Below are 27753 nucleotides of genomic sequence, written 5' to 3'. Positions count from 1 at the left end.
AAACTATTACGATATATTGATTCTTTCATTTGAATTGTTTAATCGATTATAGATGGTAGCTTAGTTTGAGCTCATTAGAATATTATTCTATATAATAATCATATGAAGTTTATGTATACTTCTTTATGTTTTACAAGATCCAAATTTTCCAAAAAATTAACTATATGATTGTGATGAAAGCTAAGAAGAGGCTTGTTTGCGACATCTGAGAGGTTAACGACACCGGCCTCATTCGAATTCCAGAATCCGGGTGTGACAAACTTGGTATCAGAGAATGAGGTTAATATACCTAGGAACTAAAGCTCAAAACAACCATGTTACATAGTTTCTAACTTATGGTTGTGAAGTTCACCACAATCATTACTTAGATACTAAGTGATGATAAGAAACTTCCCTTCCTCTACTCTTTATCGTGTTGTGTAGAGTTTTGACAATTTGTGTCATTTTAGCATCTAACTTCCTTTTTGTGTATGCGTGTAGAAAAATTAACACAAGGAGAAATGCAGGCAGGAGAGTTGGAGAAGCAGCTACTGGGGGAAACCAAGCTCTTCCTCAAGCCCAAGCTGCTTGAGTGCAAGTGCCTGTCAACCCAGCTTCGCTGACGGATGGAGAAGTAAGATAAACACTAGTTCAGATGGCCCAAGCCATCACTACTTAGGCACAAACTATCACAGCCAAGGACACTAGAGAGGGTGCTCCTAGGGAGAACCCACATGCTAGCACCATGGCTATCAGACTGAGGGAATTCACTATAATGAATGCTCTAGTCTACTTTGGGTCCAGAACCAATGAGGATACCCAGAGTTTGTGGATGAAGTTTACAAGATTCTCTGGTGCCATGGGAGTGAATGAATAGGAGAATGCTGAGTTGGCTGCATATCAACTCAAAGTGTGGCACATGTGTGGTACAAAATGTGGGCAGATGGTCGAGCACCTGATGAAGTTCTCATAACTTGGGACATTCTCAAGACTGCATTCCTTGTGAGGTTCTTTCCTAGAGAATAGAGGGAGGCTAAGGTTGAAGAATTTATCAACCTACAACAGGGAGGTATGTCAGGCAAGGAGTATTCCTTGAAATTTTGTAAGATCTCAATATATGCTTCTTCTCTGGTGTCCAATAGGATGGATGAGATGAGCAGGTTTGTGACTTGTGTATCAGAGGATCTAGAGGAGGAATGTCGGGTATCTATGTTGCATGATAACATGGAACTTTGTAGGTTGATGGTTCATGCACAGCAGGTGGAAGAGAGTACTCGGATAAAGAAAGCACAAAAAGGCAAGAAGCCTAGACCCTGAGATGAGGCAGGTTCTAGCTGTGGTAGGAGTTCGTTTGGAGATTAGGACAGGACCAAGTTCAAGAAGGGGAATAAGTGCTCAGATAATCCTACTCCTTCCAGGAACTCGAATGCCAAAGCGGACAAGTCTGGCCCCAAAAAGGGCAATGATAGGACTGCCCAGCGTAACAGTAAGTTGTGTGGTAAATGAGTCTATTTGCATGGAGGTGAGTGCCTGTAGGTACAAATATGTGCTATGGGTGCGGCAAGAGTGGGCATATAGTAAGGTACTTCCCACAGACGAGGAAATAGGACAGGACAGATACTCAGCCTCGACCTAATCCTACTGCTGTAGGCGATCTTCCAGAGAGGAATATATATTATGCTTTGAAAGGTAGATAGGAGCAAGAGAAGTCAGCTGATGTGGTCGCTGGTGCATGTCTTCTTTTTCCTGTGTATGCATTGTTAGATCAAGGATCCACTTTGTTAGTTGTTACTCCTTTAGTAGATAGTAAATTCAACTCTCTTCTTGAGATCTTGCATGAGCCTTTCTAGTTAGTACTCCCATAAGAGACGACATTAGATCTGAAAGAGTATATAAAGAATGCCCAATTAATATTCTCGATAGAGTCACCCATTCTGACCTTAAAGAATTAGCAATGCTTGATTTTGATATAATCTTGGGTATGGTTTGGCTCCATAAGTGTTATGCTACCATAGACTGTCGAAAATGGGTAGTAAGGTTTCAGTTTCCAAATGAGTTAGAGCTGGAATGGGAAGGGTGTGGTTCAAATCCAACAAGCAAAACAATTTCAAACCTTAAAGCCAATAAGATGTTATCTAAGGGGTATTTATACCACTTAGTCACAGTCATTGACATAGAGCTTGAGGTTCCTCCCATAGACTCTTTGTCCATAGTGATTGAGTTTCAAGATGTCTTTCAAGAGGATTTACCACGAATCCTTTCTGAAAAGCGAAATTTACACTACACCATTTTAGGCCTATGGCCACACTAAATCTGACTAACGCTTGAAAAGTGTTGCCTAAAAAATTTTTGGGAACACTTTTAAAATGTAGCCTAAATTTTTATGTTCAAGCAACAATAATATTGGCAACACTTGTAAAGTGTACCCTTTAATGGTATAGGTTACACTTTTTAAGTGTTGTCATAGTATGAAATTAATGGCAACAATTATTTATATATATGGCCACACTTTTAAAGGGTCCTATTTTTATAATTGTAAATACAACACTTTAGAAGTGTGGCCTAAAAAAAATTCGCCAAAATATTATATTCCCTCCCATTTTTAATGGCCAAAAAAATAATTGTTAAAATATTAGGAAAAACAAATTGGGCTTAGAGAGCAAGCTGAGAACATACGCACGATTCTAGTCTCCCTCCCATTTCTAGTGTTTTCATACTTACGCTCAAGAACATACGCACGATTTCTTTTCTCAAGAACTTCAAATCGACTGAATGAGCTGAAAATCGAAGAGAGGAAGCTGAAAATCGGAGGAGCTGAAAAGAGGAAGCTGAAGACTGAAGCAGAGTTGAAAATCGGAGGAGCTGAACTGATCCTACTCTCCAAAATCGGAGGAGCTGAAAATCAGAGGAGCTGAGCTGAGCAGATGTTGACCAACTGATTCTACGCTCCAAGCTTTGTTAGTGCAAGACGGTTTTTTCCCCAAATACGAAAATACGATTTCCTTTACAGTTTTCCGTCAAAATTGTTTACAGATTCCTTGTTGAAGATCGAAGAGCTGAAGAAAGTGATTTTTGTCACATATTTTTTGTTGATAAGTTGCTCTTTTTATCACAGATTCTTTGATAACGAGCTGTTCTGTCGGATTTCACAAATGAACAAAATGTTTCACACATGAACACGCCTCACGTCTTGGGTTGTTGCAACAGTGTTTGTAAGTTGTACTCCTACATTCCAAGTCTGCATAATATGGTCATTTTCAATGCATGACTGTGCTACATGTGTGTGACTTTGTTTACCAATTCTCTGCTGGAATGCATATGACAACAATCTATGTTCCGATATTATCAACAACTTGAATATCCCTGCTAACCAGACTGCAACTAGCTGTTGCCTGCAATCACATATCTGCATATTGTCTATTTTAATGTCACTGTTTTTTTAGTCTTCCTGAGTTCATAGTTGTGCTCACCTTAAGCTTGGTTTGTTCCTTTGTTTACCACATTGATTATGTCTTGTAGCTATTTGTTTGTAAAATGTTTCTTTTTTCGACTACATGCCTTGATGTGTTAGAAGTCATTTTTTTGTTTCTCTATTGCATTTTCAAGTGTACATTAGAAACTTTAGTTGAATATTTCTAACAATGCGGAGTCTAACCTCAACAAACGAGGTTTTTCGACGGATCGTCGTGGCCACGACGGACCGTCATGGACTTCGTCGTCCCACACTTCTGCTCTCTTTATTACCCTCGACGGCAAGTATGAAGGATCGTCACAGACACGACGGTCCATCGAGGGTCTTCGTTCCAAAACACTTAAACTCTTGGAATATAGGTACTGGGATTACTTCTCTGAACTTCATGACGAACCTGCAGGACGGACGGTCATAGACTCGACGGACCGTCGTGGACTCCGTAACCCCACACTTACACTTCCCCATCTTCCTTCAGCAGCTGCACTACGCTGCCACCTACGGACCGTCACAGACACGACGGTCCGTCGAGGGTGTTCGTTCCAAAACACTTAAACTCTTGGAATATGGGTACTGGGATTACTTCTCTGAACTTCATGACGAACCTGCAGGACGGACCGTCACACACTCGACGGACTATCGTAGTCTCCGTAACCCCGCACTTAGTCAGACTTCTCCATCTTCCTTCAACAGCTGCACTACGCTGCCACCTACGGACCGTCACAAGCTATCCATCTGTGAACCTTATATAAAAATTACATTGCTGCTACTTCTTTCACTTAAACAATCTTATTATTTTGTAGGTTTACTTACTATTGGGAAACAAATTGAAGAGATTTAAACAAAGCAAAAACAATGAATCAATCAACAATGCTAAAGAAAAAGGGTTTGAATCCAAACAAAGCTCAAAGTCCATTGAAGAATCTGGATGTTGATATGCAATACCGATCAGGTGCTGAATTTGCCAAGAAATTTAAGATTAAGAGAGAACAACTTACAAATGAACGCAATGATAAAGCTAAGAAAGAGCAGGAACCAATATCACATAAAAGAAAGAATTTTGAGGATTTCATTCCACAACAAGGAAAGAGTAAATTGCTTGGGCACAAATCAGTCATTCAATCGTCTTCAAGGGAAGAGCTTAGAACCTCACGTATGATTGCAGGGAAAGGACAAACTAAACAGAGGTTATTTAAATTTGAAGAGTCCATTCAAGATAATGGAACTAAACTTCCTATGAATAATTCTAGGTTCCATACGTCATTCAATAAAGATGTTACTACTTCAGCACATGCGACTGGAACAACACTAGGTAATGGAGAGGCACGACATGATATTCTTGATCTACCGAATTGCAAACAGGTAAAGAGGAAGCCGGTCATACCAGCTAGTACTCTTGATCAGTTTCTAAAAGATCAAGGGATACACAAAGATGATGAAACAAAACGTGACAACAACACAACAAGTGATGTCGAATTTATGCATACTCCTATTATTAATGAACATAACAAAGGATTGGATGATCGTGTGGAACAAGAAGAGAAAATTGACATTGATTGTAGTACAAAAGTTAAGTTTTAAACCTTGTAAGATTTAGAACTCATTATAAAAGAAATATATTATTTCATGTCTGTTACATCAATCTAGAAATGTCGAAGCCAAAAAAAGCCGAGGACAAACAACATGTAAGGATATTCATGCAAGAAATTTGGAAGAAAGAATGGAGGTGACATTCGATAAAGGACAAGCGGTGGGACCAACTAATAAGATAGTGTCACAATTAAGCAACTTTATAGGAACAATTGCAAGGAATCCGAGATTCATCAGCTTGATGTACACTAGTTGGCATGTGGTGCCAAAGGATACTAAAAAGCGCATGTGGGAATACGTCAATGTAAAAACAACCACTCTTGAGAATTCATATTTTTTTAACTTACTGAAACTAAATATATTTTATTTTGCATAGTCCAAATTTCTACTTCCAGTAGACGGAAAGAAGTGGATGATGACTGGTCTTCGTGATGCTTGGAGGCGACACAAGCAAAAAATTAAAAAGAATTTTTTTGATAAAAACAGTACCCTTGAGGATATGCTAGCAAAATGTCCTGATGGCATTCCACATAATCAATTCCGCCAGTTGATCGAGTATTGGAAACACCCAACTGTTCAAGTAAGGTTAAAATGGTGCATTTCCACTCATCGACTAATTCTGTGTCATATCTATTCTTTTTATACATATCAATTCAATTATCTCCTTGTTTTTAACAATAGCCTATATGCGAGATGAATTCTCAAAACAGAAAAAAACAAAAGTGAAGGCATCGAATGGGACCTATTAATTTTTCTAGAGTACGCGTGGCATTGGTAATATTTAGCTGACATTTCATACAAAATTTGATTTTCATTTTTTTGTACTTTATAAGAACTTACTGATATTTTAAAATTTCTTTTGATATAATTTGTAGCGTGCAGCCAAAGACAACAACAAAGAACCATCAAAGCCTGAAATATTTATTGCAACTCGTACCAAGACGGGAAAGGAAATCCACGCTGATACCCAAGTTGCAATAGTAAGTTTTTCAAAGAGGATTATTAGTGAACTTTATTCGGACTTAACATTTATATTTTGGGGAGTTTGACTACATTAAATTTTAATCACGTATGCCTTCTTCTTCTTCTTCTTGTGCAAGTTCGAGCAGATATCAATTATTAGTCGACATTGTTTAATTATTTTTTACGAAAAGTTTTCATAATGTTTTAAAGCTTGATCGCTATCATAGGATTGGAAATGAAATAGTACTTACAATTCACTATGGATGCCAATTTTATTCAATAGGCTGAACTTCAAAATCGCCAAAATTCTGGGGAAACAGCTGATGATGCATTTAGGGCAGTGTTTGGAAAGGAGCAGCCTGGTCGAGTTAGGTGCTATGGTAGATCACTGACAACAAGTTCTTTGAAGAAAGATGAGGAAATTAACAATCTAAAACAAAAGTATGCCGATGAAATCACTTCTCTAAAGGAAGAATTGAGAGAAGAAATGCGACATTTATTCACTCAATTGCTGCAAAACAACCCTGGATTGAATTTTCAAGATATACCAGGGTGTGTTGGATCTAACCTTGCTTCACCTATTGATGCAAGTAGTGCACAAGCTGTAAGAGGCACAAATCTTCCATTTTCTTCGGGGTCAGCTCAAGATTCGGTTCTTCAAAAGGTATTTTGTATTTCAAATTCTCTGTTAATAGTGTCAATATTGTTTTTCTTCTAGTTTAGTTGGTGTTCTTGGTAATGAAATTCAAAACTTATTTTTACTTGTCTAAGTTTAGTCCACCAATTTATAACTGTTAAGAATGTTTTTGTTTTTGGTTTAAGCATTCGAATCGTTAGTTGAATAACTGTTCTTTTAGTATTGTGCAATTGAGGAGTCTGTGGCTAACACATTATGTTTTATGGCAGATGCCAATGGTGTTCAATTAAAAAATGATGACACTATTTTCTACCTTTATCTTCTGAATCCAGCTCATTGTAAAGGATATTGTAGCTGGTCTTTTAATGGTCTGTCTGCACCTTTATGAAGCTATTGCTATTTTATTAATATTGGTGTCTGTTAGCTAGGTGGTTGTGGCTGTTAGTATTAATGTGCTGCAGCCTGTGATTAAAATGTCTACATGCTAGACAATTATAATACTATTGTTATTAGTATAGAGTTTAATGGTTTGCAAACCTTTACCTTTGTAGGGTAGAGAAACCATCTACATCTTGACCATTAATAGAAGATCTTGTGGGTAGATTTATTATGTTTTATAGATCCTTAATGGTTACTTGTTTAAACTACAGGCAAGGAAGAGAAAATTGGAGAGGAAAATCTGCAGGGGATTTTCTTGCAGCCTGGTCCTCTATTTTTTGTTCACTGTTTGTTAAATCTTTACCTTGTTCAAGATTTTGTTTGTGTCTTTTTATAGCATTCCTTCTCTTCTTACTAAACATTTCTCTTGTTTGTATTTTTTGTTTGTGTCTTTTTTGTTCACTGTTTGATGATGAACCTTGCCCTAGAGATTACTTCTCTTGGAATATGGGTACTGGGCTTACTGGGATTACTTCTCTGAACTTCATGACGAACCTGCAGGACGGACGGTCATAGACTGGACGGACCGTCGTGGACTCCGTAACCCCACACTTAGACTTCCCTATCTTCCTTCAGCAGCTGCACTACGCTGCCGCCTACGGACCGTCACAGACACGACGGTCCGTCGAGGGTCTTCGTTCCAAAACACTTAAACTCTTGGAATATGGGTATTGGGATTACTTCTCTGAACTTCATGACGAACCTGCACGTTGGACCATCACAGACTCGACGGACCGTCGTGGACTCCGTAACCCCACACTTAGTCAGACTTCCCCATCTTCCTTCAGCAGCTGCACTATGCTGCAGTTCTTTGAAAATATCATGTCATGTTGTTATGTATTGATTTTTGTGGACACTTGTAAACTATGTTATGAACCTCGTTTCCAGTGGTCATCACTGGTTTGTTTGAACTACTTGTGTGTAATTTTTACATTGAAATTGTATTTAGATTTGGATTGGTTGTCTTACAGTGAATTCTCTCTGATTATGCACTTCCACAGTTAATTCACAAACTTACAATTTTATTTTAAATGTGCAGGAAACTGCAGGTAATTGAATTTGAAATTGGCCAGAATTAAACTCGATCCATTGTGGCAAAAGATGAAGAAATTTTTGTATTGTTGTCATATACTTTTGAATGACACTTTTGGGTTTTTGGAACTTGTTGATATTCGAGATCTTTAAGCAATCACTTTCTATGTTTTGGTTGTACATGAAATATTTCTCGAAGTGTATTTGAAATATTTAGCTTCAATTTAATATTAAATAGTTCATTTTGTGTTTTAGGTCACTTGTATGTATGTAAATATATTATATATATTTGTGCTACATGTAGGCTTATAAATGTTGAAGTTACACTTTGTAAGTGTTGCTTTAGGGAGATATAAAGTTACACTTTGTAAGTGTTGCTCTAGATGAGATATAAAATCAACACTTTATAAGTGTTGCTATAGATGAGATATAAAGTAACAATTTATAAGTGTTGCTATAGCTGACATATAAAGTAACACCTTATAAGTGTTGCAATAGATGAGATATAAAGTTACACTTTATAAATGTTGCAATAGATGACCAATAAAAGGCAACACTTTTTAAGTGTGACCAATAAATCTGAAAAGGCAACGCTTTTAAGTGTAGTCTAACAAAAAATAGGTGTTGCTAATGCACGTCTTCAAAGCGTGCCCTTATACCTATTTGGCTACGCTTTATAAGTGTTGCCAAAGATGGCAACATTTAAAAAGTGTTGCCTAATGTCAAAGGTTACACTTCTTTTGGGCAGCCCCTAAAAAGTGTTGCTGAATGTCCAAAAGTGTAGCCTTTTACCAAAGGCCACACTTTTTGCTAGTTTAGGCTACACTTACGTGGTGTTGCTGTAGGCCGAAAATGGTGTAGTGTGATTTTGGTGTTGACTTAGATCACAACCCCAACCCAATTTACATTCCTCCCTATTGAATGACTCCAAATGAACTCAAAGAGTTAAAGTTGCAGTTAAAAGATCTACTTGATAAGATCTTCATCCAGCTGAGCATATCCCCATGGGGTGTTCTAGTGTTGTTCATTAATAAAAAGGATGGATCTTTTAGAATGTGTATCTATTATCGAAAACTCAACAAAGTAAGTATAAGGAACAAATACCCTCTACCCAGAATTGATGATCTATTTGATTAGATCCATGATTCAAGTTTCTTTTCTAAAATAGATCTTCGGTCTGGGTATCATAAGCTTAGAGTGAGAAAAGAGGACATTCCTAAGACTGCCTTCCGTACTAGGTATGGTCATTGCGAGTTTCTTGTCATGTCATTTGATCTCACAAACGCACCAGCCGCGTTTATGGACATTATGCATAGGGTCTTTCGTGAGTACCTTGATTCTTTTTCCATAGTATTCATAGATGATATCCATATATACTCTAAGTACAGAGAAGAGGATGAAAAACATTTGAAAATGACAATGCAACTACTCAGGGAACATTAGCTATATGCAAAGTTCAGTAAATGTGAGATTTGGCTGAGATGAGTGACCTTTCTTGGTCATGTTGTGACCGACCAGGGTGTTGAGGTTGATCCAAAAAAGGTTGAATTGATTAAGAATTGGTCGAGACCCCTCACTCCCATATATATTTTTAGAGTTTCATGGGTTTGGCTAATTAATATCGCAGGTTTGTGGAGGGTTTTTCCACTATTGCTGCTCCATTGAAAGCCTTAACGAAGAAGAAGGTGAAGTTTGAGTGGTGTGAAAAGTGTGAGAAGAGCTTCCAAGATCTCATAGATCGATTGACTTCATCCCAGTGCTCACATTGCGAAGGAGTGGTGAATGTGTTATATTGTGATGCCTCCTGAGTAGGTTTGATATGTGTTCTTATGTAGGGTAGGAAGATAATTGCATATACATCCAGGCAGTTGAAAGTCCACGAGAAGAATTACCCTACCTATGATCTTGAGTTAGCTGTTGTGGTCTTTGCGTTAAAACTTTTGAGACATTACTTATGTGGTGTACATGTTGGTGTATTTACTGACCATAAAAGTCTTCAGTATTTTTTTACATTGAGATAACTAAATCTTAGTAAGAGAAGATGGATGGAGCTGCTCAAGGATTATTATATGAGTGTTCACTATCACCCAGGTAAGAACAATGTAGTGGCTGATGCTTTAAGCCGATTGAGCATGGGCAGTGTGTCTCGTATTGATGATTACAAGAAGGATCTAGTTAAAAAGGTACACCAATTTTCTAAATTAGGTGTACGGCTGGTAGATATACCAAGTAGGGGCGTTTCCGTTCATTCCAGTTCTGAATCCTCATTTGTTGTAGATGTCAAATCTAATCAGCATCTCGACCCAATACTCATGGAGTTGAAAAACTCAGTGTTGAGTAAGATGAATGAATCATGGTGTGCTTAGATACAAGAGAACATTTTGTGTGCTCAATATTGATAATTTGAGGCCTAATATTATTGCAGAGGCTCATGTCTCCAAGTATTCTATTCATCCAGCTTCTACAAAGATGTATCATGATCTCAAGGAGATCTATTGGTGGGAAGGTATGAAGAGATATATCTCTAAGTTTTTGGAGGAGTGTTCAATTGCCAACATGATAAGGCCGAACACCTTAATCCTGGGGGGTCTTACCCAGTCGATTGAGATCCCTACATGGATGTGGGAGGCTATTAATATAGATTTTGTGGTTGGTCTGCCCTAAACAAGGAAACTGCATGATTCCATTTGTGTTTTTGTTGATAAGATGACTAAGTTTGCACACTTCATACCTGTGAAGTCTACATACAGGGACAAACATTATGTCAAGTTGTATATTGACGAGATAGTAAGGTGGCATGGGATCCCTTTATCTATCATTTTGGATAGGGGAACCCAATTAACTTCTCACTTTTCGAGATCTTTCCAAAAGAGCTTGGCTACACATGTGAAGCTCAGTACTTCTTTTCATCCCCAGACGGATGGACAAGCAGAGTGTACCATTCAGACCCTTGAAGACATGCTGAGAGCATGTGTCATTGACGTCAAGGGGAGTGGGGATGATCACTTGCCGCTGATTGACTTCTCTTATAATAATAGCTACAATTCCAGTATTTTGACGGCACCTTTTGAAGAACTATATTGCAGGAGACGTACGTCTCCAATTGGGTGGTTTGAGGTAGGAGAGTCTTCCATCCTTTGCCCTGGATCATGCATAAGGCTGTAGAAAAGGTAATAATGATCAGGGATAGATTGTCTACTTCTTACAGTCGTATAAAATCCTATGCTGATAATTGGAGGAGAGCTCTTGAGTTTAAGGTTGGTGATCAAGTCTACCTGAAAATATCAACCATGGAAGGGGTGATGAAGTTTGGTAATAAAGGGAAGTTGAGTCCGAGGTATATAGGTCCTTATGAGATCTTACAGTGAATAGGAAATGTTGCCTACGAACTGAAGTTACCACAAGAGTTCGCTTCTATTTGTCTAGTGTTTCACATTTCAATGCTTAAGAAGTGTCTAGCCGATCCAACATCTTTCCTGCCTGTTGAGGGGTTAGGGGTTGATGAGAATCTTTCTTATGAAGAGGTTCCAGTTGAAATTTTAGATCGCCAAATGAAGAGGCTGAGGAACAAGGAAGGTATTATGGAGGAACCACCTTGTAGAGGGAGCAACATGGGAGGCCGAGGCCGATATGAGATCCCGTTACCCTCACATGATCAGTTCTTGAGGTCAGATATACTCTTCCTAAGTCTGGTTTTTAATTAAGAAACTCTAAGTTGTTAGTGCATAGGTCGACTTTGGTGTTTTAAGTCCATAATCATGTGTGTTATACTTGGACTATATGTGATAAAATGAGTTCATGTTGCTGTTTTTGTATAGTGTAGACATGATTTTTGTGTTGCATGAGTTGTGATATGCATTAACTTAAGTGTGATTGAGAAAGAAGTTCCTCAATCTCAGATATGAAGCTTCAAATAAGCTTTGAGTAATACACATCATCACGAGTGAGTGTGAATCAAAAATTCACAAAAAGTAAAGTTTGACCTTTGTCGGTGTTTGGAAGAGATAAAGTAGAGAGAATTTGGTTTGGGAATTATAAGGTGTTAGGTTAGTTTAATGAGGTTTATCTCTTATATATCCCCTCATATAACTTAATTAACCACCCCTTAACCCTTAAATAATCACCTAAAAACTAACTAAATAAGTTACGTAACCAAAATTTGGACAGTCGACTTGACCCCTAAACCACGAGACCCTGACGTATAGTCGGTATACACAACAATGGTCCGTGCTGCAAATCGTCGTTTGTGTAAGAGATTGGTCTTTTAGAACATATTCTAAAACTGACTAAGTTTCTACCTGAAAAGTCATAGACAGAGCGTTGATCCATTGACAGCTCGTCGCTTGGCTCATAGATACGCACTGTCAAATTGACAATTGTGGGGCCAAATGGAAGGATCCTTAAAATGGTCCTTTGGGAGTCGTACTCGTACGTTTCGATAATAAACACACTCTTTTATAAATGTAACACCTTTTTACCAATTTTCATTAAGTTCCGACTCCTAAAACCTCATGAAACATGCCAAGGTAAACTACCACACATTTCACAATTCTTGGTACATCATGGACGTTTCTTGACATTTTGAATCTAACACTTCTTAACTAGTTTAAATACATTAAATTAGGCTTGGAAGAAGTGTATCAAGTCATGGTTTATCATTTGAGGATCTATACCAAGTCATGGACTTTCGAATTCAATACGTCTTTCATAGGTGAATTCCTCAAGTCTTTCATACGTGAAATCCTCAAGTACATCTTATCAGCCACCTCAAAATCAAGGTCTCTCCTCCTATTGTAGGCATAAGACTTTTTCTAACTATAGGCTGTTTTCAGTCTATCCTTATCATATGAACTTTCTCCAATGCTTCATAGATTATCTCGAAACTAATGATTGAAGACTCAACGACCCCAAACCACCCAACCAGAGATGTACATCTCCTACCATAGAGTTCTTCAAAAGGATCCATGGCAATAGTCGAATGGAAGCTATTATTATAAGAGAGCTCGATCAATGACAAGTGGCCATTCCAATTTCGTTTGAAATCAATAACACAAGCTCTTAACATATCTTATAATGTTTGAATGGTACATTCCGTTTGGCCATCCATTTGAGGATGAAAATTGGTGCTACGCTTCATTTGAGTACCTAACACTTTTCGAAAAGATATTCAAAAGTGAGAAGTGAATTTGCACCTCTATCCGATATGATGGACAAAGGGATTCCATGAAAAATCACAATCTCATTAATGTAGATTCTTGCATAATCCACCACCGAATAAGTAGACTTAACGTGCATAAAGTGAGAGGTAAAACTATAAACAACCACCCATATGGAGCCATTTTTCCTTTATTTACGTGGCAAACCCACTACGAAGTCCATATTAATTCCTTCCTACTTCAAGCAGGGACTTAGATTTCTTGAAGTTAACAACTCGACTTTTGATGCTCAGCCTTTACTTGTTAGTAATTTTGACACCTAGACACAAATTCATCTATGTCCCTTTCAAACCTTCCCACCAATAAACCTCTTGAAGGTCACCATACATTTTGGAGGCATCCGGATGAATAGAATATCGGGACCCATGAGCTTCTTCTAAGATCCAATTCCTCAAATTATCAACACCGACATACGCAGTTGTAACATTCCAGAAAATAAACTCGTCTAGTGAAGAGCCTATTAATTTTTAAGAATACATATGTTGGGAAATATTGGGCATATTAGAAAATATTTGCTTAAAAGGGTGTTAGCCAATTTTCTATGTATTAACAATCTTGTTTATGAAATGTACCTGCAATAAAGACCCTAATCTAAAAATCTTCATTTCATTGCTTATAAATTAAGTATGAGGCATCCACGTGTCAAGTGTAGGCACCATAGCACATGACCAATTAAAATGATCATATAGATTAAGCAGTGTACAAGGACATAGTGAGGATCCTCGGACAAGGAGTGAAATTTCAAAATGCAACAATAGAAGTGCATGGTTGGGAAAGTAGGCAGCAAAACATGTGCAAGCAAATGTGTAACCGACCAAGGAGGGACCGCACGACCAACCTAATCAAATTCGGTTAGGGTGGTTAGGCGCAGGCGCGCGAGCGGGTCCTTCCATGTGGTGCCTAACTCCCTAACGAACTTTAGACTCTAACAAACTAACCTAACTAGCTAACTAACCTAGGATGGTCAAAAAGGGTTATTTATGGTCCCAATTACTTAGAGGTACTTTAGTAATTACCCTAGGTTCCTTAATTAATTAAATTATAAACTTAATTAATGAATTAAAATTCACAAGCTAGGCCGAGACCCTTAGCCAATTTTCAGATTTGGCAAAGTCAAATGTTTTCCTATGTCTAGTCAACTTAGTCGGGGAGTTTTAGTAAATAACTAATTAATTTATTTAATTAACTTAATTAGCCTAAGTTGAATTAGTCAATATTAGTTCCTAAGACTTAGACTCACATTCAAACACTAGAAAACTCACGACTGGAAGCATTAAGCAAAAACGTAAGATAAACCAAAGTTCTCTTTAGGCGATTTCAAGGTATTATTCAAGGTTTTCGTGCAAGGTGATCCTCATAGATTCAATTCTAAATAACCTCTGAGTTTTCTCTCTTGGTTTCCTTTCCACAAGAGGCTTTTCAAACTTTTTATGAATTAAAGAATATCAAAACTAGGGTTGTTCGCAATAACTTGTTGAACGTCAATCTCCTTATATATCCTTGTTTTCTATTCTTATAGTATGTATGATATAAATCTCGAACATGTTGTTGGTATGTTGTCCTAATTGATCATTATGTGTAGTTTTATTGATCTCTTTATGTCTAAATAGGTGTATAGATTTGATTCATATGATTAGGATATTATTTAGATGAGTTAAAGGATTTTGTAATGCCTAATGGTGTTCGAGAAGATGAAGTTGTTATGAATCATTTGTGAAGTTTAGTTTAGTGCTAAATGTCGACTTGCTTAGAATGATGAAATCACTATAGTACATTCATGAAATTAATTGACTTGGCTAGTGATAATATCATAGTTTGATTTATGACAACAAATTGACTATCAATATATCGTCCAATAAGTGGAATAGAACTGGCTTACAATGTTATTTCAAAAATATGATATAAAATCAACTAATGACAAAGTTTAGATAAATTAAGCATGACCAATATAACTCAATGAATTCCTAACCAAGGGTGTGCCAATCATTGGGACAAGTCCCAACATACACTTCCCAAATGAAATGTGAATATAAGTAAGTACATTAAAAAAAGTTTATAACGTTCATAAAGAATGGTTTAAAGATACCAAATGTCATTGAACAAGATAAGTTGAGTAATAACATAATGAAAAGTTAAGAATTATGAAAGTAACCAGAATTAGGTGTTAAAAGAAGTGAGACAAGTCTCACTCACACCTAGACATTTATGTTAAAGATAGTCACATAAGCGAATGTTATTAATAGTGATCCAAGTCTCATTAACACAAAGATGATAATGTAACTTTAAATTCACATTTCATCAAGTAAAGAAACGGATGACCGATTATCTAAAGAGTTAAATAAACCTCATAACTAGAAGCAAGCTTCCATAATGTTTGAGTCAACTATAAAAATTATAAAGAAAAAGAAGTTGAGAAAAGCACCGATAGACTATATATGAGCTTGTGCCAGCAGATGTAAGCCTCATGAGATGAGGATCCACCAAGGATAACAGTCTCCGAAAATCTCCTAGTCTTTAAACTATGTTGCCAGTATCGAAAATAGCCAAGGGATTCCACCTAAGAGAGCAAGGTCTGATGCGGATTCATTTTGGCCGGTTAAACCACCCCTTTTCGGTGTGGGGCAGACACTAGATTTCATGTTTAGCTCACATAATCTATGACAGTTAATGCTGAAAGAAAGTATTCAGTTTCATTTTGGTCGTGAACGACCTCTTTTCAGTGTGGGGAAGACGCTGGACTTGGTTTCACTTTAGCCGGTGAACCACCCCTTTTTGGTCTGGGGTAGACACTGGATTTCATGTTAACTCACATGATCTAGGTTCATTTGGATCGGTGAAACACCCCTTTTGGGTGTGGGGAAGACACCGGATTTCATGTTAGCTCACATGATCTTAATGCTAAATATTTCTTTAAGAAAGTAAGAATGAAAGAAGAATAAATTTAAGTTCAAAGTGAACTAAGAAAGTAAGAGCTCAAGAATATCAATCAACAGTTTTGCTAAGAATGAAGTTTTAACAAGTTATGGGCATAGCCAATAAAGACTGACTTATAATGACTTCTTAAATTATGCCAATAAAAGGGAATAGAACATAATGACTAATCAATCACCCATAATCTTCATAATATGAAAAAGATGAAATAAGTGGTCTAGCCAATAAAGATTAGCTAAAACTATTTCGTGCCCAATTTAACAAAAATTGAAAGAGTAACATGTAGTAACGGTAGCCAAATTATTTCTCTAGTCTTTTGGATTACTTGCTTGATTCATTGTAGGTATGAGACTATAATGAATTATTGCAAATTATACGTCACTATGTTTAAAAATTTTTAAAATTTCCGCAAATTTAGCTATATGATTATGAAGAAAGCTAAGAAGAGGCTTGTCTGTGACCTCTGAGAGGTTAATGATGCCGCTCTCATTCGGATTCCAGAATCCCTGTGTGACAACAATCTATCTTGGTACCTAGGCATCCAATCCCCCCTTGGAAGAATGATTCATTAAGTTTACCAAGAACCGATTCTTTCAACTCTATAAATATTGGATCAAGATGTTGCGTATACTTTACCTCAAGCACTAGACACCATTCAGTGTTCATGGACCATAAAACCATCGTTAAGAGAATTTTCTAGATGAACACCCAATCGAGCCAACCTATGAACATCTATCACTAGGTCTTTCTTGGTTTCTTCCACATGAGACACATTACCCACGGTCATACGAATTAGAGCATCCGCAACCACGTTAGACTTGCCGGGGTGGTAGAGAACACTCATGTCATAATCCCTCAATTTCAACCATCATCTTTATCGGAGATTCAACTCCTATTCAGTAAAAAAATATTGAAGACTCTTATGGTCGGTAAATATATCGACATGAACACCACAGAGATAATGCCTCCATATTTTCAAGGTAAACACCACGGCCGCTAATTCAAGATCGTGAGTTGGATAGTTTTTTTAATGAACCTTGAGTTGTCAAGAGGCATAAGCTATCACCATACCATGTTGCAAAAGGACAGAATCCAAACCTACTCGAGGGGCATCACAAAACACCACAAAACCCTTGGTTTCCTCTGGTAAAGTCAACACCGAAGCAGAGGTTATCTTATGTTTAAACAATTGGAAGTTTATTTGGTAAGGCTCCAAAAAATCAAAATTAACATTCTTTTCAGTAATTGTAATCAAAGAAGATGAAATAGATGCAAACCCATCGACAAAATCTTCTATTGTTCTAGGCTAGACCCAAGAAACTTCTTATATTGGTTTAAGCCAAAGGTCTAGGCCAATTCCTAAGCACATCAGTCTTTCTCGGATCGACATCTACACCATCACTAGAGATAATATGGCAAAGAAACGCAACTGATCTCAACAAAAATTCACACTTGCTATACTTATAGCAAAAAGTTGATGTTCCGTGAGGACATGCAATACCACCCTCAAATGGCTCATATGCTCATCCTCGCTCTTGGAATACACTAGATGTCCTTAATAAAGAGAATCACAAAGGTATAAGGTAATTCTAGCACACTCTATTCATTAGGTACATAAAAGTCGTCGGGGCATTGGTTAACCGAAATGACATAAATAGAAACTCAGAATGACCATGCCTAGTTGGCAAAGCAATTTTTGGAATATCTTCACCTCTCACGCTAAGTTGGTGATATCTCAACCTCAAATCAATCTTCGAAATGTAACTCACACCTCGGAGTTGATAAAATAAATCATCAAACCTAGTGAGAGGTTACTTGTTCTTTATACTGACCTTATTGAGTTGACAATAATCAATGCACATCCTAAGGGACACACCCTTTTTCTTCACAAATAATACCATAGAACCGCATGGAGAAATACTAGGTTGAATGAAGTCTTTGTCTAGTAAATCTTTGAGTTGAGCCTTCAACTCTTTAAATTTGGCCGGAGCTATCCGATGAGGAGGAATAGAAATGGGATTCATATTCTGTAATAAGTCAATACGAAAATAAATATCCGCGTTTAGGAGAAATTATGGGTAAGTCATCTGGAAAGACATTCGGAAATTCCATAACTACGGGGACCGACTCAATAGGAGGAACTTTAGAGTGTAGATCTTTGACCCTTACAATATTGTATAGGAACCCTTTAGAGATCATCTTACAAACCTTAAGACAAGAAATGATATGACCTCTACGAATAGAATTTCCCCCTTCCACTCCGAGACGAGTTCATTAGGAAAATTGAACTTAACTACCCTTGTTCTACAACCTATGGACGTAAAGCAAGCATGTAACCAATCCATTCCCAAAATGACATCAAAATCAACCATATAAAGTTCCACCAATTCAACTGAGTAAATCTATTGGGAAATATTATAGGACAATTCCTATATACCTTTGTTGCAACTACCAAATTATCCACCGGGGTAGACACCATAAAAGGTTCATTTAAGATACCGTGAAATACGTTCAACTCCCTAGGTTCCAAAGGAGTAACAAAGGACAAGGTAGAACAAGGATCAAATAAACCATGAATATTAATGGAGAAGACTTGTAACATACCGATCACCACATCCTGAGGACTCTTTTATTCACCCATAGAGAAGAGAGAATAAAATCGGTTCTTCCTTGTAACATAAGAATTGGAACCACTTGCTTGAGTTTGACCACTCCTCTTCATTTGACCACTCACAATATGGAAATCCCTCACCTTGAGGCCACTCTTGCAATATCAGTCCCAAATAGACATTCACCCACATGTTTCTTACCACACCTTCCACAAGTAGGCTTCTTGCTTTGTGAATTAGCACCTCTTCTATTTTGGGACATAAGATTAGACACTGTATCATCACGAGCCTTGTCGAATTTGGAAGGAACTTGGTTGGAGAACCTAGGCTTGTCTTAAATTTCCAACCTTCCCTTAGAAGAACCACCTTCATATGACTTTGCCCTCTTAGAATCTCTATTCTTTATCCTTAGTCTAGTCTCTTCCATTTGCTGAGAATGAACCATTAAGCGGGAAATATACATGCTGTCATGAATCATAGTCTAACAATATTCCACTACCACATCTTCAGACATTACCGACACAAAGCGACTCATCTCACCCCTTGGGTTAGACACCAAGGAAGGGGCATACCTAGACAATTTAGTGAATTACAAACAGTAATTTAGCACACTCATACCTATTTGATGAAGGTTGGTAATCTCTTCCACCGTGGCTTCCCTCTTCTCTCTAATAAAGAACCTAGCAAGGAAAGCCCTCTTGAAAATCTCCCAAGTCACAGGTTCACCTCTTAGTACCGTATTATCCCTCCATTGAGTATAAAAGTTTGTGCCCCATCTTTGAGTTGATAAGCGGCAAACTAGGCCTTATCATTCGAAGTCACTCCCATAGCAAACAAGATCTTGTAGACCTTATTAAGAAAGTAGTGGGGGTATTCACCAACCTTCAACCTAAATAACATAGGAGGGTTCATTCTAGTGAAGTCTCTCAAACGAGAGACAATAGTGCTAGCATGTTGGTTCACACGGGGTCCTACTTACCGATTCACTTGTGCCGTCATCTCTTGGATTTGAGTACTTACGACATTATCTTGATAAGTCATAGATTGGGCCTAACTATGAAAATACAACCTTATCTCTCATCTGTCATAGCCGGTGAATTGACCAGATTTTGATCACCTATAGGAACTTGCTCTAGTGGAGTAGCTTGATTGCCTTGTAGGGGAGCTTGGTTGTTACGGGAGGAGCTCCCACATTAGCAATTTCTTTCTCAAATATTTTTGTGTATACCCTTCTAGTAGTCATACATACAACCACAATAAGAGGGGTTGGTGAAAATAACACGTAGAGTTTAGACTCTAGAGGCATGACATAAGATTATGAAGAAGGTGTAAATTTCTTATGAATCACATAGTCTCACATTCACAAATGTGGTGTGCTTCACAATTATGAATAAGACCCTATAAACGTGGTTTAGTGAGACATCAACCTAATGTTTACATAACCTCATGCTTCAATACCAAGTTTTTCACGAACAGGGAGCACCCCCAAGACGTAACCGGCGTCGGCGTCCTCGAACAGGACTTAGACTAGGCCGTAGCATTCATCATTACATGTCACAGGTCAAAAATGAGGACAATTTTAAAACTTTTATATAGTGAGTTATTCATAGACCTCTCACATATCATATATTGAGTTTACATAGAATCCTCGCTCAGTGAAGTTTACATAGGCTTCTCTCATAGATGACATAACTAAAACATAGGAAGTAGTTTATCACATTAAACCATCAAAACGAGTACAACATTGGACATAGACATTACAAAATCAATATGTCATCATAGGTTTAAATCAGTAGTCTCAAACGATAAATGATGAAATACTGTCTTTTGACAACAAAACTTCATATCTAAAATGGAGAAATGGTAACATTCCCAAACATTGAGGACCTACCGATAACTTGGGAAAAATTCCAAGTCTTTTTGGATAGTGACCTTCTAAACGTCAATGGCCGGAACGTACATATTTGTAGAAAATATAAGAAATATGGGTTAATACACCACTTGTACTAAGTATGGATACAATGCACATAAATATGTGAAGACATGTGTAAAAGGGACCATTTCATTAGAAAACATGCTAAGTCATTTGGAAAGCTTTTATGCACATACAAGGGCATATACAAGTCAATAAGCATCAACTTACTTGGAAAAAGTTCATATTCAACACAAGATCAACATTATCATAAAGTCAAGTGAACGTGGACATTATCAACATAAGTTCATACAAACATGAATGACATCATATTAAGGCATGAATAACTCGAACATAACATTATCACAACTATTCATGTTCATGAGTTCATAACATCACCCAATATAAGACCCTTACTCACAACCCCTTCCCAAGCCTACAAGTATGTGAATCCCAACAACCCCACATAACCAAGTAAACCCAACAAAGGATCATAAGCAATGTAAACATTTCATATATCTTATTATCATGCATATTAATAATCATGTCCATTAACTAAGACTAATAGAATTTTCATATACCGAGAACACACCCTAGAAGATATGACACTCTTTGAATGCCACCAGCGTATTTGAACTCTCGGAGGTCTTGTACAAGCCTTTTCGTATCGTTCATCACATATACATATGGAAGGTATTGCAAAATTAAAACTTTTCACAAAATATTCTAATAGTCTTTAAATTCTCTTTCATATAAAGTCCATAGGAAATACTAATTCTCATTTCATAAAATCTTAGACACGATAGAACTTGAGACACGACCCATAAAATAGAAATATAGTACTACAAAGTCTATTACAATACTTCAATAAGAGAATTAAGAGACATTTATTCCATCGAGTCAAATGAAGACATACTTCCACTTGCTTGAAGGGTCCTATAATCCAAGCTTAGCTCCAAAAAACACATTCACCTATGAATCACTTTTTTGATAGATAAAGGCATAGAATTAGTACAATCACATATACCAAGTATGGCATAGTGTATAAAAATCATGAAAATGGACATTTATTGGAAATATGCATCTTTTTATTTAAATATCATGATATAAGCATAAGAACAACATTTATCATATTAGTAACTCATAAGATAACACATAATCCATTTATCACATTTTTGGAAAAAGCTTATAGTAAACTCGTGCCACTTTACAGTGACTTAATTCACTGTTACTCTAGGCAAACCTAAAAGATCCTTAGGAGCACATAAAATAAGATTCACACACTTACTATACACCAAACATATTAACATGAGATCCTCCTACCAAAGGTGACTCTAAGGTTCACTTGTGTGAGTAGTGAAGAAACCGTCCATAGAATTTCTTTCATAATAACTTAAGATATCCTTTAGGTTACCTAGGATAAGGTCATTCTCACTTAACACAATAGCATTCATAGAATATGAAATTCATCTCCGAAAGGTTATCAAAAATCTACTCAAGTAAATCACAAAGAGAATGTCTATGTATTTACCTATTCAAGATTACCTAAGTAATCCTTAAGACTACTATATTTTGGATCATATCTACATAATAAACAAAATTTCCTAACTAGAGTCATTCTTAAGACTTATCTAGGTAAGATAAAAAGTAAACATTCCTATGCCCCCTTCACACCTTAACTAGACAACCCTTAACTTCTCCAAATAAGTACTTATTAATTTAACATGCTTTCTTAACTTAAGTCATTACATTCATTAGTTCATTTAAGATGCATTCATCACATGAAGGACATTCAAGTAATGGTCTTGGCAAAGACCTAGGGGCTCTCTCTAAAATCTTCAGAGTCTATTGTGCAATATCTAGAAAGTGTCCCATACCACCAGATAAACTTCATAGAACTTCTCCAATACTACTAAGTATGCCATATGGCGAGAATAGTCAATAACCAACATAGACCATGGTAGAAAAGCATAAAATCCGTAGTTGTAACCTACTCCGATGGAGGGTGTTCTACTTGCCAATGGTAGAACTTGGATACATCCAATGTAGGCACATGGTTAAGGAATATGAAGGGCTTAACCTGTACTCTAGTCTCATTCTTCACTAGAGATACTTCCAAAACTACACTCACTCAGTTCTAGTCTTTGTTCTCATAGAGTAATTTACATTAAAGGTTCATACAAAGTTTTCCCATATCTAGTTCATAACACAATCACATTCACCCTATCAATCCCCTAGGGCTGCCTTACAATGGCAACGAAGATAGCTTAATGAATTTTCTAAGGATGATATGATGTTGTTACAATCAACCAACCTAATGTCAATAATTCATTACAAGAAGGATACCAATATGGCTTTCGACTTCTAGGTTCAGAACCATATAGCTAGCTTCAAGGTTTCACTTAAAGGACCTTTTAAGAATCATTTAAGGTCTCATATCGTTCTTACCAAGAAGAATAAGAGGCTTTATCATCCTAAGTCAAGACATATCATATTCACATTCATACATGTATCAATTAAGGGACACAAGTCAACCACACAAGACAAACCAATACTTAACTTTAGCACATGTTGCATATCGTTCTAGAAGCACATTGGAATAACCAAGTATAATCTTTAAGTAATCCTATACACTAGTATAACATAATTAATATAACCATCAAAGATTGAAATAAACAAGTAGGAATAATCATGCATCAACTCTGAGACCACACATACAAGCACATAGTCATAGTCTAACATGATCACCTAATATCGATAGAAGAAACACATACTTTCCACTTAATCAGAATTAGATAAACATGTCCATTCATGAAATAATCAACTACATACATCATCACACTATATCTAGTAATGCCGACAAGGCCACGATCATCATAATTCATAAAGTAACGCCGACAAGGCCACATCATTCAGATTGGACCGCCACCATAAGTGGACCATACCAATCATAACATAATACAAGATCTACATTACATAAAATAAAGAGAACTAGGTCAGCGTACCACTAGTCCATTCTCACCACTTCAATCCATGACTAAATCATCCAATTCAATACCAAAAAGCCCTTAACCATGGCCATGAACATAAATTCAATATGAAAACTCTAATACTAAATTAATCTAGGTCAATTCGATATAGATTTAATAATATAAGAAAGCCTATATATAAATTGAATACAATTCTTACATCATTCAATAGCCCATAGAAAACTACACTATTATTCATAAGCATTAAGACAATATCAAGTAACCCATAAAGTAATAAAAAACTAGAGTTCACCAATTACATAGGTTAATAGGTTAATTGAGTTAAAATAATCTAATCAACAAAAATTTCATCAACATACAATGCTTTAAAACCTTTAATTAAAGAACCCATGGATAGATCATAAAATTGGACAAGTTCATCTCTAGAAAAATTTAGAAAACTTCTTTGAATTTTGGGCTCCTTGATGAATAGAGTTTCAAGGATCAAAAACCATACCTCAATGATATTAATACACCACTTTGATGAAGAATAACTACTCAAATCTCCAATCCAAGCTCTTCCTTGAGTTTTGGCTTCAATGGAGTTCTAGAGAATTTTTTAGTGATTTTGGGGTTTTGATTTGGAAGAATGAATTAATGTAGGTATTTTTGACTTATATATAAACTTAAAATACCTAAAATAACCCAATAACCGACCTTTTCCCTTATTTGGAAGTTGGGCGAATTTACTAATCACCCTTATACTTAACAGTTAACTGTTTATAGTACAGTCAACATTGACGACGGGCCATCGACGGGGCGTCAGTCCCTTGACAGGTCGTCCATTCCTATGTTGATTTTATTTAGCCTGGAAAATGGAATATTATCTCCCTATTTTAAGTATTTCATAGACCCCCTCCACCTATGAGGCATCGACCAGGCCACTGGCCGTCATTTGACATCCGTACGTGGGACTGCCTTTGGCAGTTTTGTCCACCAACATGGGTCCTTCCACAAGGACACTTGGATGGTCCTTGGGGATGCTTTCACTTAAGTTTCCAACCCAAATATAGTTGTATACGAGTTTAGGACCTCCCACATTAATTTCATTTAAAATGAACATGTAAAACCTAACGAAACATGCCAAGACATAAAAGGTCATTTCAAGGCAAACCTTTCGAACGTGATGGATGTTCAAGGACGTTAGACCTCCAAACTTCATGAAACTTGACACACTGCCTATAAACACTATTATAGCTCATATAAGGACCTCATTAAATAATGAAACACACATATAGGCATATAAGAACACATGAGACACATAGGTGACAAGTCCTCGAATGTCTTGGTAGTCCCTTGACGTTTTAACTTCCAATGCACCTGAATCTTTATAAACTACCTCAATACCACATTATAAAACCTTAGACCTTCATGACAAACACGTTAGGACCTAGCTTCACCTAAGTCATTTTTAGTGGTGTCATAAGCATGTTCATCAATGAACAAAATTATATAAGAGTAACATCATATACAGTCAATCATATGTACATATCATGATTTCATAAGTACATAACAACTTAAGAACTACCTTCTAGTACTTCCCTCAAGCACAACTTGTTAAATTCATAGGTAGAGTTCCATACCCCTACCCATACTATGTAGAACCCCTTAAGTCAACCTAGTTAGTGTTAATCTTCATTACTTTATTTATTTATTTTACTTTCAGGAACAATTTCCTTAACCGACATAGACCACATGAGCTAAATATGGAATCCGGTGTCATGAAACTGTACACCGAAAGAAGGTGATCTACCTTCCAAGGTAGAACCAAAACATGAATATAGTATTCTAGGCGGATCCCTAGCTAGTATTCCTATGGAGGAAACATAGTTCAAGAACTAAGAGACATACTAGAGACCTTCTTTATGCACACGGCATTATAATTTCCATCTCATTAGAACCATTGTTAACCTACCTTCCCACCTTGGGAAGGGACGCATCTCACATCTATTTCACTCAGTGCTAAGCTACAGTTCCTTTTTGAAATATCTCTAAGACTTTCTTTATTATCATATCTTAGTATAGGTCATAGGAGACGAACCCCTTGTGTAACACCCCGTAGCCAAGACAGACCAAAAATAGTTTTTCAAAAAAATTTGCAGGTGCAACCAACGGTGGAATCAACGGACCGTAGGCTGAATGATGGTCCGTCCTGCACAACCGTTAATGGGATAAGAAACTCCAAAAAATTACAGCCAAGAAAAATTGGTTGTCTTGGACGACGGACGAATTTACGGTTTGTAGGTCAAACGACGGTCCATAGTCCGTGACCGTCGATTAAGACTCCCTTCAACCACTCTCTCACAATAGCTATGGATGACCAGCATGGTTTGTAGGTGGACCTACGGTCCGTAGGTGGAAAATTTGCACCCAGCTAAGGGGAAATGCAGTTGGGTAAACTTAAATGATCATAACTCTTAGCACAAAATGAATTAGGTCTGCCATGACCTACCCACAGATAGATAATTGAATTATGTTTCCACAACCACCGACCTTGCTAAAATAAGACCATAGAGTAAAAAGTTATGCCTATTTTAGTAAAGGCCTGTCGAACAGGCCCTCACGACGTACCAAACAACGGGGCGTCGGGCGCACGACGGACCGTCAGTCCTGGGCGTTGTGAGGCCCGACAGCAACCTCCCACGGGTCTTTTTGACCTTTCCCACTCTGTTTAAACCCTAAGTTACGTCGTTTTGACCCTAAATCATCATATTTTAGTCAGTTTAATCCTAGAAACATAAATTAAATATATCGAAGTCAAATCATTAATTCAAAACATATAAAATTAGAAAAAGCTCAAGAACCCTAGTTTAAGAACGCAACAAGCTCCAGCAGTTCCAGCCCCGAAACTTAAGTATTTTTCCGTGGATTTCATCACCAGGCATGTGGGATTTCACTAGTGGGTTCCTTTCACCTATTGGGTCCTTAGTTTTAGTCTGTTCTTGATTCTCTTATAATGATTGAACCTATGGTTTCTAGAACTTAGATATAACTTCATGAATTTATTAAATATATGTTCCAAATCAGATTATCATGTTATTACTCAGATTATCACATAAATTTCAGAAACCTAGCTTTGTATTTCTTTAGTTCTTGAATTACACATGCTAGGTCATATATTTCAAAAACTTCAGATATAGATGCCTCAGTTATAAATGCATAATTACCAGATTAATTATTGCATTCTCAGTTTGCATGTTCAGTTTTGAGTTATCCAGTATTTACAGAAATTTAGATATAATTAGTTAATTTACAGAATCCATGGGGAGTAGCATAATACCGAGTTGGACTAGGGGTTAGCGTACCCAATAGTCCCTGAACTACTAGGCAAGTAGGTTGTAAGTCCCCTCTGTGGGAGATCAATTTAGTGATCACGCCAGCATGCCTTTATACCTTTGGCCGGGTATATTGGGTCCTCTCGATGGGGCGTATATATCGGACTCCACATTTACCTCATGTGGTTTTATTATCGTTTATTAGTATCTACCGTAGTTCAGTAAGACTCTCTGCATTGACCGTTTATCAGAATATTCAGTATTCAGTTTCAGCATGTTATAAATTTGTCATTGCATCCAGTTAGCTCAAAAATCAACACATCACGTTCAGATTATTATAATTGTTTTTTGTGCTTGTTAAGTTATGTTTTATTTCAGCTTTACTCTATCCTACATGCGCTTCATCTTCTCGTGATGTAGGTTCAAGTTCTCAGCATCCAGATCACGCATAGATTGATTTCTCGATCTCTAGTTCAGCAGATTCAGTGGTGAGTCCTCATTCTCCGAGGACAACAGTCATGAGTTTCATTTCTCACTTTAGTCATTTAGTTCAAGTTTTTTCTAGACTTAGCTGGGGCTTGTCCCGGTATTTCTAGTCTAGTTTATAGGCTAGCTATTTTCAGACATAGTTAGATTCAGCTTAGTATTGAGTTAATATTTCTTTTGTATTAAA

Source organism: Solanum pennellii, chromosome 2, assembly GCF_001406875.1.
Source record: "Solanum pennellii chromosome 2, SPENNV200".
Taxonomy (NCBI): domain Eukaryota; kingdom Viridiplantae; phylum Streptophyta; class Magnoliopsida; order Solanales; family Solanaceae; genus Solanum; species Solanum pennellii.
The sequence above is the reverse complement of the archived record's forward strand: the minus strand, read 5'-3'. Positions refer to the sequence as shown.